This window comes from Dromiciops gliroides, chromosome 5, assembly GCF_019393635.1.
Source record: "Dromiciops gliroides isolate mDroGli1 chromosome 5, mDroGli1.pri, whole genome shotgun sequence".
In the NCBI taxonomy this organism is placed as follows: Eukaryota; Metazoa; Chordata; class Mammalia; order Microbiotheria; family Microbiotheriidae; genus Dromiciops; species Dromiciops gliroides.
The window spans coordinates 168676353-168690683 of record NC_057865.1 but is presented as its reverse complement, the minus strand read 5'-3'; the positions used below and the strand labels follow the sequence as shown (position 1 = coordinate 168690683).

Genomic DNA, 14331 nt, shown 5'->3' with positions numbered 1-14331 from the left:
GAAATGTCAAACCTGTTTGTTAAAACAAGGTAAAGTTGACAGTTGAACAATAATATGAATCAAACTTCCCCCATCCCTACCACCAAAAAAGTATTATCTTCAGTTACTAAAATATTTTTTTGATAATCTGATATTCATCTGATCACTGAAGCAATTCAGTTAAAAGCAAAGTTTGTTCAAGTTTTTTTTTTTCTTGTCTGAATCATCTCTATTGACATTCCTTAGAGAACTGAGGTAATTAAGAAGCTGATCATATATTTACTACTCAAAGGCCTTGTTTTTAGATGTGAATGTTTTGGAGTGTTTCCTTTTCTTTCTTTCCCAATATTCCTTCATGCTTCCTTTTTATTTATTAAAGTTTTTAAGTTTTTCTTTTTCTTTTGTCCTTTTAATTTTTTCCTGCTCTTGGACACTGAAGCAAAAAATGATAGAAACTTTTGTGGCTACTGTTATTCACACACAATATATGTATTCTTGTATGCATGTGCATATATATATATGTGTGTGTGTGTGTGTATGTTTGTATGTATGTAAAACAATTCACCATGTCAAATACAATTGGTTGATTTCTTTAATAGAGGCGAAATCTAATTGACTGATTTAAAATATATAATTACTATATACTTGGATTAGAATCAGGAAAACCTGAGTTTGAATCCTCACTTAGGTACTTACTGGATTATGATGCTGAGTAAGCCACTTATCCTCTCTGTACCTCAATTTCCCTATCTGTAAAACAAGGGGGTTAAATTTATTGACATTTAGGAGTTCTCTAAATCAGGCATCCTTAGTCTTTTTGATGTATCATGAACACCTTTAGGAGTCTGACCAAGTCTCTGGATTCCATCTTCAGGAAATTTATTTTTAAATGCATAAAATAAAGCATACAAAATGGACAAGAAAAGCAATTATATTATAATAAAGATCTAAAATATTTTTAAGTTCCTGGATGCCAAGTTAAAAACTTACCAAATGTGTCATTCGGTCTAAATATATGACCCTATTATGTTAAGTACACATGGGCAAAATTTAGGGTGAGGATTTGATTACAAGAACTTCATACTATCTTATTGAAAAATTGGAGAGAAAGAATTTGTACAATTCAACTTTAACTAGACTTCAGTTCAGTGGTTTTCAGTTGTGTCTGACTCTTTTTGATTCCATTTGTGTTTTCTTGGCAAAAATACTGGAGTGGTTTGCTATTTCCTTTTCTAGCTCATTTTATAGATGAGGAGTTTAGACAAAGAGACTTAAGTCACTTGTCCAGGGTCACACAGCTAGTAAGTGTCTGAGGCCAGATTTTAACTCAGGAAGATGAATCCCCAGCGTCTTGGGGATGATATACCAGAACCTACTTAAAAGACTGGGCACATGCTTTCTCATTATGCCCTAGGAGACCAGTTTCCTCTTCTCAACAAGAAAAGAAATACAATTTTTCCTTCTCTATTACTTGCCTGAGTCTCTCTCATCCATAGTGGTGGCCGTGCCCTAACCAGGATAAAGCAATCCCTCCAATCCCACTTCATTACCTTCCTAGCTATGCACTGCTATCTGATACTCTAGAACAACTCTACTTCTAAGCTGATCTCCATGGGCTCAGACTCATTCATCAGTGGTTAATATAATACCAACCCACCATCTCTTCCCAGTGACTCTGAACTCTTGGCTGCCACTGATCAAACTCCATTCTTGGTTCCCTACTAATGTCCCTTATTCCCACTCACCTTAACCCAACTCCATCAGTACCACATTCCAAAGCTATCCCTCCTTCCACTGCGCTCTCTGGAATTCCTGTTGCATAGTAAAATTTAGCTTGTATGTTAAACCTTTTCTTGTCTCCTTCCTTCCATCTTCTTACACTCACTGAAACCCTGATCCCTCTTGATTACATAGTTTTCTTGACTGAGCTTTCTATGGTTGGTTTTACTTTCATTCATACCCCCAGCTTGCTGGTCATGATAGGAATATTGCTCCCCACTGCTACTTAAAGGCTCTCCCTTTAATTTCATCACTATTCCAATCTGATGACTGTCTCCCAACCTCAGAATACCTCTCCTTGCAGACTTAATGAGTTCAGTGCTTGAGTCACAGTCTTTCATTCCACTCTAACTCCTGCCTTCATACTATGAACTTCACCAAATATACTCTAATCTTCCAGTTCCTCATCTGCTTAATTCCCTATCTGATCTGTTCCTCATTCCCAGATTTCCAAGCAAGATGTTTATCTTGGAATTTCCCTCAGCACTTGGCACTTCTTGTTCCTGGAATGTCTAAACACCCTTGTGGTATTTTCAGTTGGAACACTCTCTGTGTGAAACCTAATGCCTTCTCTGATTGGTGAGTTTCTCTTGCAGCATCCATTTGTAGAAAGGCCAAAAGCAGTGTTCATTCACTTTCCATACCTATTTCTGGTTTTTGGACTTAAAACCCATGCCCTATTCTGATTACCCTCCTATCCACACTTTTCATTTTCCAGCTCCTTTTTGGGTATTGCCTTCTTCCAAAAGAAGAAGTTCCTTGAAGGCAGCAAATGTCCTTTCTTTTTTTCTTGTATTCACATATTCAGCACTAACATAATACTTGGTACATAGTAAGCCCTAAGATAAATGCTTGTTTCCTCCCCTTTCATTTCTTCCATTTATCCTTCCTTCTCTCCTCTCTCCTTCCTTCTTTCTGTCTTTCCTTCTCTTAATTTTCCTTCTGTTCCTTTTCTCACTTCCTTCTTCCTTCCTTCTTTCCTTCCATTGATCTATTCCTCCCCTTACTGCAGCTATGCACAAAGGTTGACATAATCTTGATGTTGCCATTACCCACAAATGCAGCACTTTCATGTTCATGAACTCCAACATTCTTTCATCTATTTTATTTTATCTATTCCACCTCTCCCTTTGCTTTGCAATCTCCAGACAAGTTCTTCCTCTCCGATGCAACTTCTTATCCCTCAGCTCCTCCATTATTTCCTAAGCCATAACACATATAGTAGCTACACTCTCCCTTTTCCCCATCTTAACTCCTTGATGAACAAGTTTAACTTTAATATCTGATTATTTTGAGTACTTTGCCACCATATCCTATTGCCAATTTTGCCTTTCTAAGAGGAAGCCTTGGAATACTCACACTAGCCACTACCTACATGCCTTTTCATAAGCTACTGAAAGGAGATGGTAAAAATTGCAAAATTTTGCTTACTTAGTCCACTACAAATGTATATTACATAATTTGAACTAGTTTCTCATTTAAGCAATACATTTTAAATCTCCCTAAGTGATTCAACATCCATTTACTACAGAAAAGTTAGTCTTCTCTAATTTTGAAGCGAGATTCAAAAGTTTAGTTAGAGAAGACTAATATATATATATATATATATATATATATATATATATAAACTCATTATTTCCCCCTCCAAACCATACCCTCTTTATAACTTCCCTATTGCTGTCAAGGATATTACTATCCTCCCATTCACCCAGGCTTACAACCTTGACTCCTCTTCTGTTTCTCAAACATAACACTTTTTCCAATTCTAGGTATTTACACTTTTTATACTGGTTGCACCTATTTCAGGAACAACTCCCTCTGTACAACCATCTTTGCTTTCTCTGTTTCCTCATTTCCTTCAAGTCCTATATTGTACAAGAAGCCTTTCCTAGTCCTCCTTGTATATAGTTTTTTCCTTCTGAAATTATCTATAATTTACCCTCTACATATCATGTTTGTACATAGGTGTTTGCATGTTGTTTCCCCCATTAAAATGTGAATTCCTTGAAAACAGTGTATCTTCCCCCACCTCCATCTTTCTCGTATCCCTAGCACTTAGCACAGTTCCTGTCACATAGTAGGTAATTAAAACAAGTTGTTAACTGATTACTGAGAGAGACAGAAAAACTAATTGAAAGGTAGATAAACAGAAGGAAAAAGAGGAATATTAATATTAAATATCTTAAATATTATCTTTTATACTATGAATTCAAAGTTTGATTTCTATATTAACTTAGATAAATCCCAGAAAACTTCTCATTTACCAAGAAAAATCAATTAAATTAGCTTTTGTATAATTTTTAGAAGTAAATGAGAACATTATCATTTAGTTCACATCTGTTTTTCTGGTTTCTGAATGGGTATATCTGTAATTGATCTTTTTTTTTTTTTTTGGTGAAGCAATTGGGGTTAAGTGACTTGCCCAGGGTCACACAGCTAGTAAGTGTCAAGTGTCTGAGACTGAATTTGAACTCAGTTCTTCCTGAATCCAGGACCAGTGCTCTATCCATTGCGCCACCTAGCTGCCCTGATTTTTAAGAAATCTTATTTTGTACTATCTTTGTAGAGATTGCTGATATATCTATGAATTTGGCTAATGTGATTCTGTCTTTTCTACATCCTTTTGTTTCTCTACAACCCCTCATTCTACAGGATATCCTAAAAAGTTAGTATTTTCAGGATTTTTTATAGTTATGTTTTTTTAATATACTTAGACGTGATTTCAGTTTCTGGTGGTGTTTCAGCATAAGAAACTATACTTGAACCTAAAAATATACCAACTTTATTCTTCTTGTCCTTCATACACATATCTAAGCTATGTCATTTTCAGATCTCTGACAAAACAGAAAGATCAAGTTTTGGGTCTTTCCATAATTAAAGTCTATGGTTCACATCCCTTACCTAAGATCTCTCTTGGGAACATTAGAACTGGCTTGGGTCTCTCAAAAAACATCTGCTAGCATTTAGACTAACAAAGGCATTCTATATATACCATACTTTCTTAAGACAATAAAGAACATAAATAGGATCCCCACATTTGATGGAAGCGAAAAATCTGAACTTTACTTGAGAAGAAAGTAAACTGGACAATGGTTGAAAAAGGAACTCCTGTGTTACCAAAGAAATTAGAGAAGTCATCCCACTGAGCTATTTTTTCTTCCCCAAAGGGTTTGATTTACAGTTCCTCCACATATAGCATCAGTTTTTGAATTCTTTTCATTTGAGGATATATCATGACACTGTTGCTAATGCAGTTTCAACACCTCTCCTTAGCCTCTGCTGAGTCTATGTAGTGAACAAGTCTTGCTTTCAATCTCAGTCCCACCTAACATTATCAGCATGGCTGCTGAAGTCTACAATGGGTATCCAACCATCGTGTGGGATATTCCCAGCTGCTCATCTGGACAACAAGAGGGCATTCCTGAAATCCTTTTTAGTGCTGCTGATCTACCTTCAGTTTTCCTTTCTGATCCTGATAGTGTAGAAGAGGTTGCATCAACTTATGTCCTCTCCATTTTTTCCTACTTAAAAAATATCTATGTGTATGTATGAATGTGTGTATATGGATATGGATATATGGATTAAGTATATGTGTATGTATACATACAAACATACATAAATACATACTTATAGATTAAAATGCATATAATATATCAATCCTAGGCCTGTATACTTTCCTTCTATACCTTTTTTGATGAAATCTGTAATATTATCAATGACAGGAACTCTAACAATAAGAACTTAATTCACCAATTAGCAACTTGTCTTTACCTTATAAACTTTGAGAATTTCCTGGAACAAGCAAGAATTAACCATTCTTACTAGGTTGTGTCAAATCCAACATTCCAATTCAGGCTTTTAAATACTCCAAGACTGGCCTCTGTCCAATAGGCCTAAGCTGCCTAGAGCCCTAGGTTTCAATCTTACCTCAAAGATTTTTTAGTTGTATCACCCTGGGCAAGTTAATTTACCTCTATAAGCCTCATCTTTTTTATCTATAAAAGAGGATAATAGTAGCTATGAGAATCAAAAGGGAAAATTATGCAAAGTGCCTCTGTAAAATTTACGAAAAGAATATATAAATGCAAGCAATGAGGAAGAATAACAAGAGAAGGATATATTCAGATATGTACATGTCACACATACATACACTAATAAATACAGTAAAACCCAAAGCCCTGATATTGATCATTCCATAAACACAAACTGTATTTTTGATCCTGGCTGCATTTCCCCAGGGTCATATAAACATCAATTCTATATGGGCTTTTTTATTTTTCAGGGTAATGTATGAGAATTTAACCTTCCTTAATTAAAAAAATGGTTATTTTATTGTTGTCCTTAATAATGATTTTTAAGTTATGCTAATCCCAAATATTGTTCTAAATTCAGGAGGCTCATAATATATTTTTCAACCATCTTTGAGTATGCATAGAGGCCATAAAACATAAGAATTTACTGAGGAAGAAGTTAAGTGAAAGGAAATTTTTTCTGGATCTTTAGAAATGTAACCAAGCATACAGCAATGACTTTCCTTCTCAATGGGAATTTTCCAAATGAACAGATGCTGTCTTTCCTGATGATGTCAATGCCAAACTTCTTGGGGATTTTAATGTTGCAAATGATTATACCATTCTGAAACTATTGGTAATAATGAAATGGAGGACCAGAAATGATCCAGATAAAATGTTAATTTCTCCTGAATGTATTTCCAGGCCCTTAGCAAAACAGAGGTAGAGGTATGTGAAAGAATGTTTTGGATGAATAGATACATACATACATATATACATACATGTATATATGTATATGTGTGTTGTATAGTTTTATATAAATTTCAAGTGTATCCATCATTCATTTCAATGAATGCAACAATCTTATAGTTATTGATTATACTTGTAAAATGGAAGCAGAAAAGAATTTGTTATTTAAAAGGACTATTAAATGTAGCAAGAATATAAGATTAAGATTGTTTTTAAAATAATTTAAAAATAAATATTCTTTGTAAGATAAATTTACTATGACCTGCAAATATCGGTATGTAACCAATGTTTGTTACATTTATTGTACATGGCAATCCATTTCAATTAGAATATATTTTTTAAAAAGAATATATTTAATAGTGCATTGTTCTATACTAGAATAATTTTTTAAAAAATATCTTTCTCCTCTTAATCAGCAAAAAAATTAAAGATATATAATAGATTTCAAGATGCAAGAAATCAACTTTCTTCACTACAGATCCTAAAATGTAATTGTTTTAAACAACCTGCTGAATAGATAGGTACTCCCTTGCCTATAGAATAAAAAATGTGGTGCCTTTTTAATATTTAGAGAATGGGTAGCTAATCATGATGCTAACTTGAGCTTAGATTTATATGATTTATATTATTGGCGGAACCAACATGGTGGAGTAGAGGCAATAACTCATCTTAACTCTTTCAAAATTCTGCTCCAAACAACTTTAAAATAATGCCTCAAATTGATTTCTGGACTGGCAGAAACAATAAAAAGTTGGGGTGAGACATTTTTCCAGCCCATGATAACTTAGGTGGTTGGTAGGAAAAGTCTATTATACCACAGTGATGATCCACACAGAATACAGCACAGGATATGCTGAGGCAACATCAAAGGCAATCCTTGGAGGTGGCTGTAACAGCAGTAGCAACTTCAGATGCTCTCAGCCTGCTGATGATAAAATGGTTAGATCACTGGTCAGAAAGAGATTACAGGGGATCCTTTGCTGGCACTGAGTTTAGGACCCTGTTCAATTTGTTCAAAGGCAGTTTCAGATCCCAGTTCCAGGGCAAAGAGAAGCACTAGTACTTTCAGTCACAGGGGTGCAGTGGTCCTGATCAGAGTTCCTGGGAAGGATAATGTACAAGGGAGCAGAAGCATAGTACTTGTGATTGAAGGGGACCTATCAAAGTTCCAGGACTGAGAGGAGCACTAACACTAGTGCAAACAAGGGAACAAGGTCCCTTCTTCTGTAAAGAACATAGAATAGGCCAGGAGATCAATTACCACACCTTTCCTTGGATCATACCATCTTGGAAGCCCCCTAAATTATTGACCTTCAGAGGCATCTCTGACAACAGTAGCATGGAAAAGCCTGACGCTAGGAACAATGCCTCTCCTTCCCCAGGTTAGCAGAACTCAACTCTAATATAAAGCTAAAAGTCAAGTTATAGTCTGGAAAAAGGAATAAATTACCAAAACATACCTAAGCATTAAAAGTAATCATAATGCTATGGAAGATCAAGACACAAACCCAGAAGAAGATAGCAATGTCAAAATAGCTACAAGCAAAACCTCCAAATAAAGATGTGAATTGGACATTAGTTAAACAAGAATTTCTGGAAAAGCTCGCAAAGGATTTTAAAAATAAAGTAAGAAAGGGGCATTAAATATTAGGAAAAGAAATTAGAAGGATGCAAGAAAATATGAAAAGAGGCAGCTAGTTTGCACAGTGATAAAGCACAGGCCCTGGATTTAGGAGGACCTGAGTTCAACTCCACCATCAGACACTTGACACATTCTAGCTCTGTGACCCTGGGCAAGTAATTTAACCCTCATTGCCCCAAAAAACAAAACAAACCACCAAAAAAAAAAAAAAAGAAATAAAGAAAGGAAAAAATGAGCCGAGTTTGGTAAAAAAAAAAAAGATGAAGAAAATAGCACCTTAAAAAAAAAGATTGGTCAAATGGCTAAAACAAAACAAAACAAAACAAAACAAACAAACAAACAAAAAGACACACAAATTCACTGAAGAGAACTCCTTAAAAAGAAAAATAGACCAAAAGTAGAAAGAAGTACAAAGTCCTAGCAAAGAAAATAATTCTTTTAAAAATTAGAATTCGACAACTAGAAACTAATAACTTTTGAGAATATCAGGGAAAATATTAAAACAATGAAAAGAAGGAAAAATAGAAGAAAAAGCAAAATATATTATTTGAAAAACACCTGGCCTAGAAAATATACTAGGGAGAAATAATTTAAGAATTACTGGACTACCTGAAAACTATGGTCAAAAAAAGAAAAGAGCCTAGACAATCATCTTTAAAGAAATTTTCAAGGACAGCTGACCTTATATCTAGAACCACAGAGTCAAACAGAAATTGAAAGAATCTACCAGTCACCTCCTGAAAGGAATTACAATATTAAAACACACAGAAATATTATAGCCAAAGTCCAGAGCTCCCAGGTCAATGAGAAAATATTGCAAGCAGCCAGAAAGAGACAATCCAAATATCATGGAACCACAGTCAGGATCACAAAACATTTAGCAGTTTCCATGCTAAAGAATCAGAGGTCTTGAAATATGATATTCAATAATGCACAGGAGCTAGGATTACAGCCAAGAATAAACTATCCAGAAAAACTGAGTAGACAGAGGGCACAGGTTTTTTGAACCTTTAATTTGCTTGTGTTATGTTTGTGTTTTGTTTCACAACATAATAGGGAAATATATTTGTGTGTGACTGCACATTGGAAAGCCTTTATAAAATTGCTTGCCTTCTTAATGAGGGGGGGGAGACAGGGAGAGGAGCAGAAAATTTGGAACTCAAAATTAAAAAAAAATAATGCTAAACAAATTTCTAAAAACATGTATATGACACCTCTCTAGGATCGTTTCCTTCAAATTAAACTTTTTCTCATAGGTTGGAGTTCCCCAGAATGATAGCTGGTATCTTTTGTTGTAGGAGTAATTATTGTGGGTAAAAACATGCTTAACCCATTTGCAAAACCCTCCCTCAATCTTCAACCTGATTTTGGCTCAAACATAAGACGGATTCCTGGGTTCCCTGTGCTTAAAACCCAATGCTTATTGACTGATATACTAAGAACAATATACATGGCCTTTGGCTAAGCAGAGAGGGAACCTTGTTATTGAATACCAGTATGACATGCTTACTGGGGAAACTCTAGGAAATCAGGTCGGTGGTAGTTTTTTCCTCATAGGGTAAATGTTTGCATTGTCTAAGAGATAATACAAATTAATGTTTGTATGCATTTGTTTTATAGTTTTATGACTGGCATTGAGAAGTTTGAGTATAATCAGTATTTTCATCATACTAGTTATTATAAGTAACTATAAATCAAGGGACTGGCCCCTACAGAATTATCCCCATGAATGCTCCATAGGGTATGCTCCAATATAACTCCTGTTAGCACTATATTTTTGGAAGATTCTATTTATTATTAAAATCTTTAAAAAGTAGTTCTTTAAAAATAATTTATAGTATACAATATCATTTAGACTTCTCTTACTTCAGAATACTCCTCATTGCTTAAAGCAGATTTTTAAAAGTAAATCAGGGGACAGCTAGGTGGCACAGTGGATAAAGCCCCGGCCCTGGATTCAGGAGGACCTGAGTTCAAAACCGACCTCAGACACTTGACACTTACTAGCTGTGTGATCCTGTGCAAATCACTTAACCCTCATTGCCCTGCCAAAAAAAATTTTTTTTAATGTAATGAATTGTTTAAAAAATCATATCAATGCAGATTGGGGAGTGTTTAGCAACTCATAATCTTGGAGCTCTGGTTGAATCCACTGAGGCTAGGCCAAGTTTGGATGATCAGAATGTGTCAGAGAAAAGACTTGAACCCACTACTTTCTGCCTCATAAGGAACTGTATTTGTCTGTATATCTCTTTAAAGTTTCAGGAGATAAGTTTACGCATGTCATTTCTTGCAGTTACTGGGGTCAGGGGAGCCTTGCTTATTGGGTAAAAATATATGGACCATATTTCCTACAAGAGTCTGCATAATGATTTGGTTAGAAGACTATGTGGTATAGAATGTTTAAATATTGCTGTCAAATTCTCACATAAGGACATAATGTTTCAAGGTGGAAACCTGGGCAACAGAAATAGGAGTGGAAAGGAGAGAGGAGAAGATGAAAGAGCAGCAAAACACAGGAAAAAAAAAACCTAACATGGATTTGGTCATTATGTCTTGAATTTAGGCACCCCACATGTACTGTGATGATGACTTTAAGAAAAACATCATGAGATTTCAGTAATGTAGGTTCACTCTTGAGCTTCCCACACCAAGCTGAATAGGCAGAGTCTTTGGACTCTAAATTTCAATGACAATGGAATGTGTTTGATCTAACTGTCTATTTTGAGGATATAGAGGGGTTAAATAGGGATTGGAGAAGCACTCCCCTTTAAGCATTGGAGCCATTTATATGTGGGTAGAGGAAACATTTATTATTTGATTCAATTTCTTATTTACCTTGCTATTCAACTTTAAATAAATGCTTTTTGCCTTTGTATATGTGGATAGATAGATAGAGATAGAGATAGAAATAGAAATAGATAATAGATAGAGATAGAGATAGATAATAGATAGAGATAGAGATAGAGTTAGATAAGAGATAGAGATAGAGATAGAGATAGATAAGAGATAGAGATATACTATAGATATAGATATACTATAGATATAGATATAGATATAAATAGCTAAGATAGATAAGATAAATAAGATGTATATCTATACATACATATACATATACACACAAACACATACACAATACATATATATATACATATATATATATATATATATATATATATACATATATATATATATATATATATTTGAGAAACAGAGATGGATTGATCAAACAGTCAAACAAGGCTTTCCAATAGATGATGGCCCAGAGAGTACTCTTAACCTAGATCATGTAAGGGATTTCCACATCTTCTCCTGCTTCTACCCTGGTTACCTATGGTTTTTTAATATGCAATTCAAAACTTTAATTATGATCTGGAAAGCCCATCATGCTTAGGATCATGGTGACTTTAAATTAAGTCTCTTTCCTTCAGTACTCAGAGTCTATTGGTATATTTTTTGCTTGAATTCCCAAATATAGTTGTGAAACTGGAAGTATCGCATTTTCTTACAGAGATTTACTTTCTTCAACTTTGGTACAAACAGATTTGGTTTTTGTGTCTGTTAATGAAAAGTGTCAGTAACATATTTTGCAGGCTAAGTGGGGAAGGCAATTTGTATAACATATTATTTTCTGCTAAGATTTGAAGTGATTTGAAAATAATTTTTAAAAATTTAAATGTTTTCTCATGCTAGATGATCCTAGTTCCAAATAGTAGGGATCCATGTTTATTTTTCCTTTATAAAGTAGTTTAAAAAAACAATAAAAGTGTTCTTGTTTATATTATTATTGTTGAGTATTTTGGTCTACTGTAGTAGTATTAGGAAGTAAAATGTTTTTGATAAATTTAAATTAGTTGAATTATTTTATTAAAACAGTAACTCTTTTGCTAGCAACCAGGCTTTTGACAGAGCCCTTCCAGAGCCAGGTTAGCCATTAGCACTTTGATTTCCACAATGCCTTTCTTTATTTAATAGGTCTGAAATATTGATTAACATTTACAGATTCAATTCCAAGCACTTTGACAGAGGTTAGGAAAGCCAGAGTGAGCTGTTTGTGCCAGTCAAATTCTAAGGTGTAATGAAACCCCCTACTGTGCCTGTCATCTTATCCAGTGTACAGGTCATTTCCCATGAGGTCTCTGGTGTTGAAAATAGCCATTTCCACTTCAAATATTTTATAGACAATGGGAAAAAATGATACAATTCTAATATTGTGTTTTTCCCCCACTGTGGGGAATTGAATAGGTTCCATTATATGGGTAATACTCTTTATAAAAGGGAAAGGTTTGGATCTGGAAGGGTTCTGTGAAGTCCTAGGAACATTTCATATGAACACAAGCACATATTGCTCTTTGTTTCCCTGGCAGTGCAAATTCTTAAGGTGCCATGATTAAGGTTCTGCTAGACTAGGTTAAACTATCTAGGCCAGGCTGGGTCAAATAGAACTAGATTGGGTTTAATGAGCAGTGGCAGGGTAGTGGGGGATGAGGAAGGGGGATCTGGTCTAAGTACAGGAGTTATGATCTCACAAGACAAAACCTTAAGGATTTGATTGTTTGACCAAAAAAAAAAAAAAAACTGACACAGTCAAAGCACTACAAGCTCAGGCAGACAGGTAGTTCTGTGCTGAGAGCCACTAGCTCAGAGGAGGCCAAGTTTTATAAGGAAGAGAGACTCATTAGAATGTAAGTATTTGCGGGAAGCTAGATGGTGCAATGGATATGCATTGGCCCTGGATTCAGGAGGACCTGAGTTCAAATCTGACCTCAGACACTTGACACTAGCTGTGTGATCCTGGGCAAGCCACTTAACCCTCATTGCCTTGCAAAACAAAACAAAACAAAACAAAAAAAGAATGTAAGTATTTAAGAGGTAATCAATCAGCAAGTATTTATTCAATGTCCAGTTATATTCCAAGGACATTGTGTTTTATGCTTACATATGTGTATGTATATATGTATATGTCTACATGCATATATGTACATATACATGTGTATACATATAAACATGTGTGCACATGCCTATATTCACACCTATATACACATATACGTACCTATATATTTGGGATGTATATATAGATATAGGCATGTTTACATATGTGTATACATATACACATGCATGCATACATACATGCATATACACATATGTATACATACACACATGTGTGTGTATATATATACATACATATATATATACATATATATATAAACATGTACAGACATAGAGAATTCATGCCAAAAGAATACAAAGTAAATTTAATGAGGAAGGCACTAACAAACTGGAAATTCAGGAGAGAAGTTTCAAAAAATTGCCACTTGTTTAATTTTGCAGGAAACAGGGATTCTAAAATTTGCTGGTAAAGGAGTACATTATAGGCATCAGGAAATAGGAAGCTGCCATGAAGAGAGGGATGGGCCAGCAAGGTCCTAGAGTATCTTTGTCATCTATTAGGGAAAACTAATTGGGGTTAAGGACCTTGGTAAATATTGATTCGATTATATACCCCACCCCTTCCATGATTGCAAGGATATCTTGATCAATGGTGTCCAACTGAAATAGAAATGGATCCCTTTGGCAGCATATTGAGTTAGAAAACCACAAATTAACATTAGTTATGTTGTAGTATATTATTTATTTTATTAAACATTTTCCAATTTTATATTTTTGTTTCTTAGTTTTGTTTTGTTTTGTTTTGTTTTGTTTTTGTGAGGCAATTGGGGTTAAGTTTTTAGTGGATAATTTTCTAAGCATAGGCAATACTAATTGAAAAAGAGAAAGAGGATTTCACTGTATTCCACCCTACAAGAGTCACCATAAAGAATAAGAAAGAAAAACAATGGGAAGAAGAAGAAAAGCCAGAAATCCTATGATTTTCCTCCTCCATCCAGAAGGACTGAGTCTCAGATCTCAATAACCTGATCCATGTGATGCTACAACTTTGAAATTCATCTGATGAACTCAGGCAGCACCAGGAATATGAGACACAGAACAATGATGACACTTCTGATATAGTGAACAATTCTTCAAGTATTAGTGTCATCAGTAGTAAAGAGCCTAAGAGGTCATAAAGCCTCTTCCATTAAACTTCTCCCAAGATCTACGTTGATGTAATACCCCCTACCCACTCAGTCTTCCCCGGCTCACATACCAAAACCTCCCCCTAATCTGCGA

The 14331-nt window shown here is 34.8% G+C and overlaps 1 pseudogene; it reads left to right on the top strand.

Annotated features, from left to right (window-relative positions):
• Positions 1-5097: 5097 nt before the first annotated feature.
• LOC122728856 overlaps positions 5098-14331 on the top strand; it is a 92234-nt pseudogene continuing 83000 nt past the window's right edge.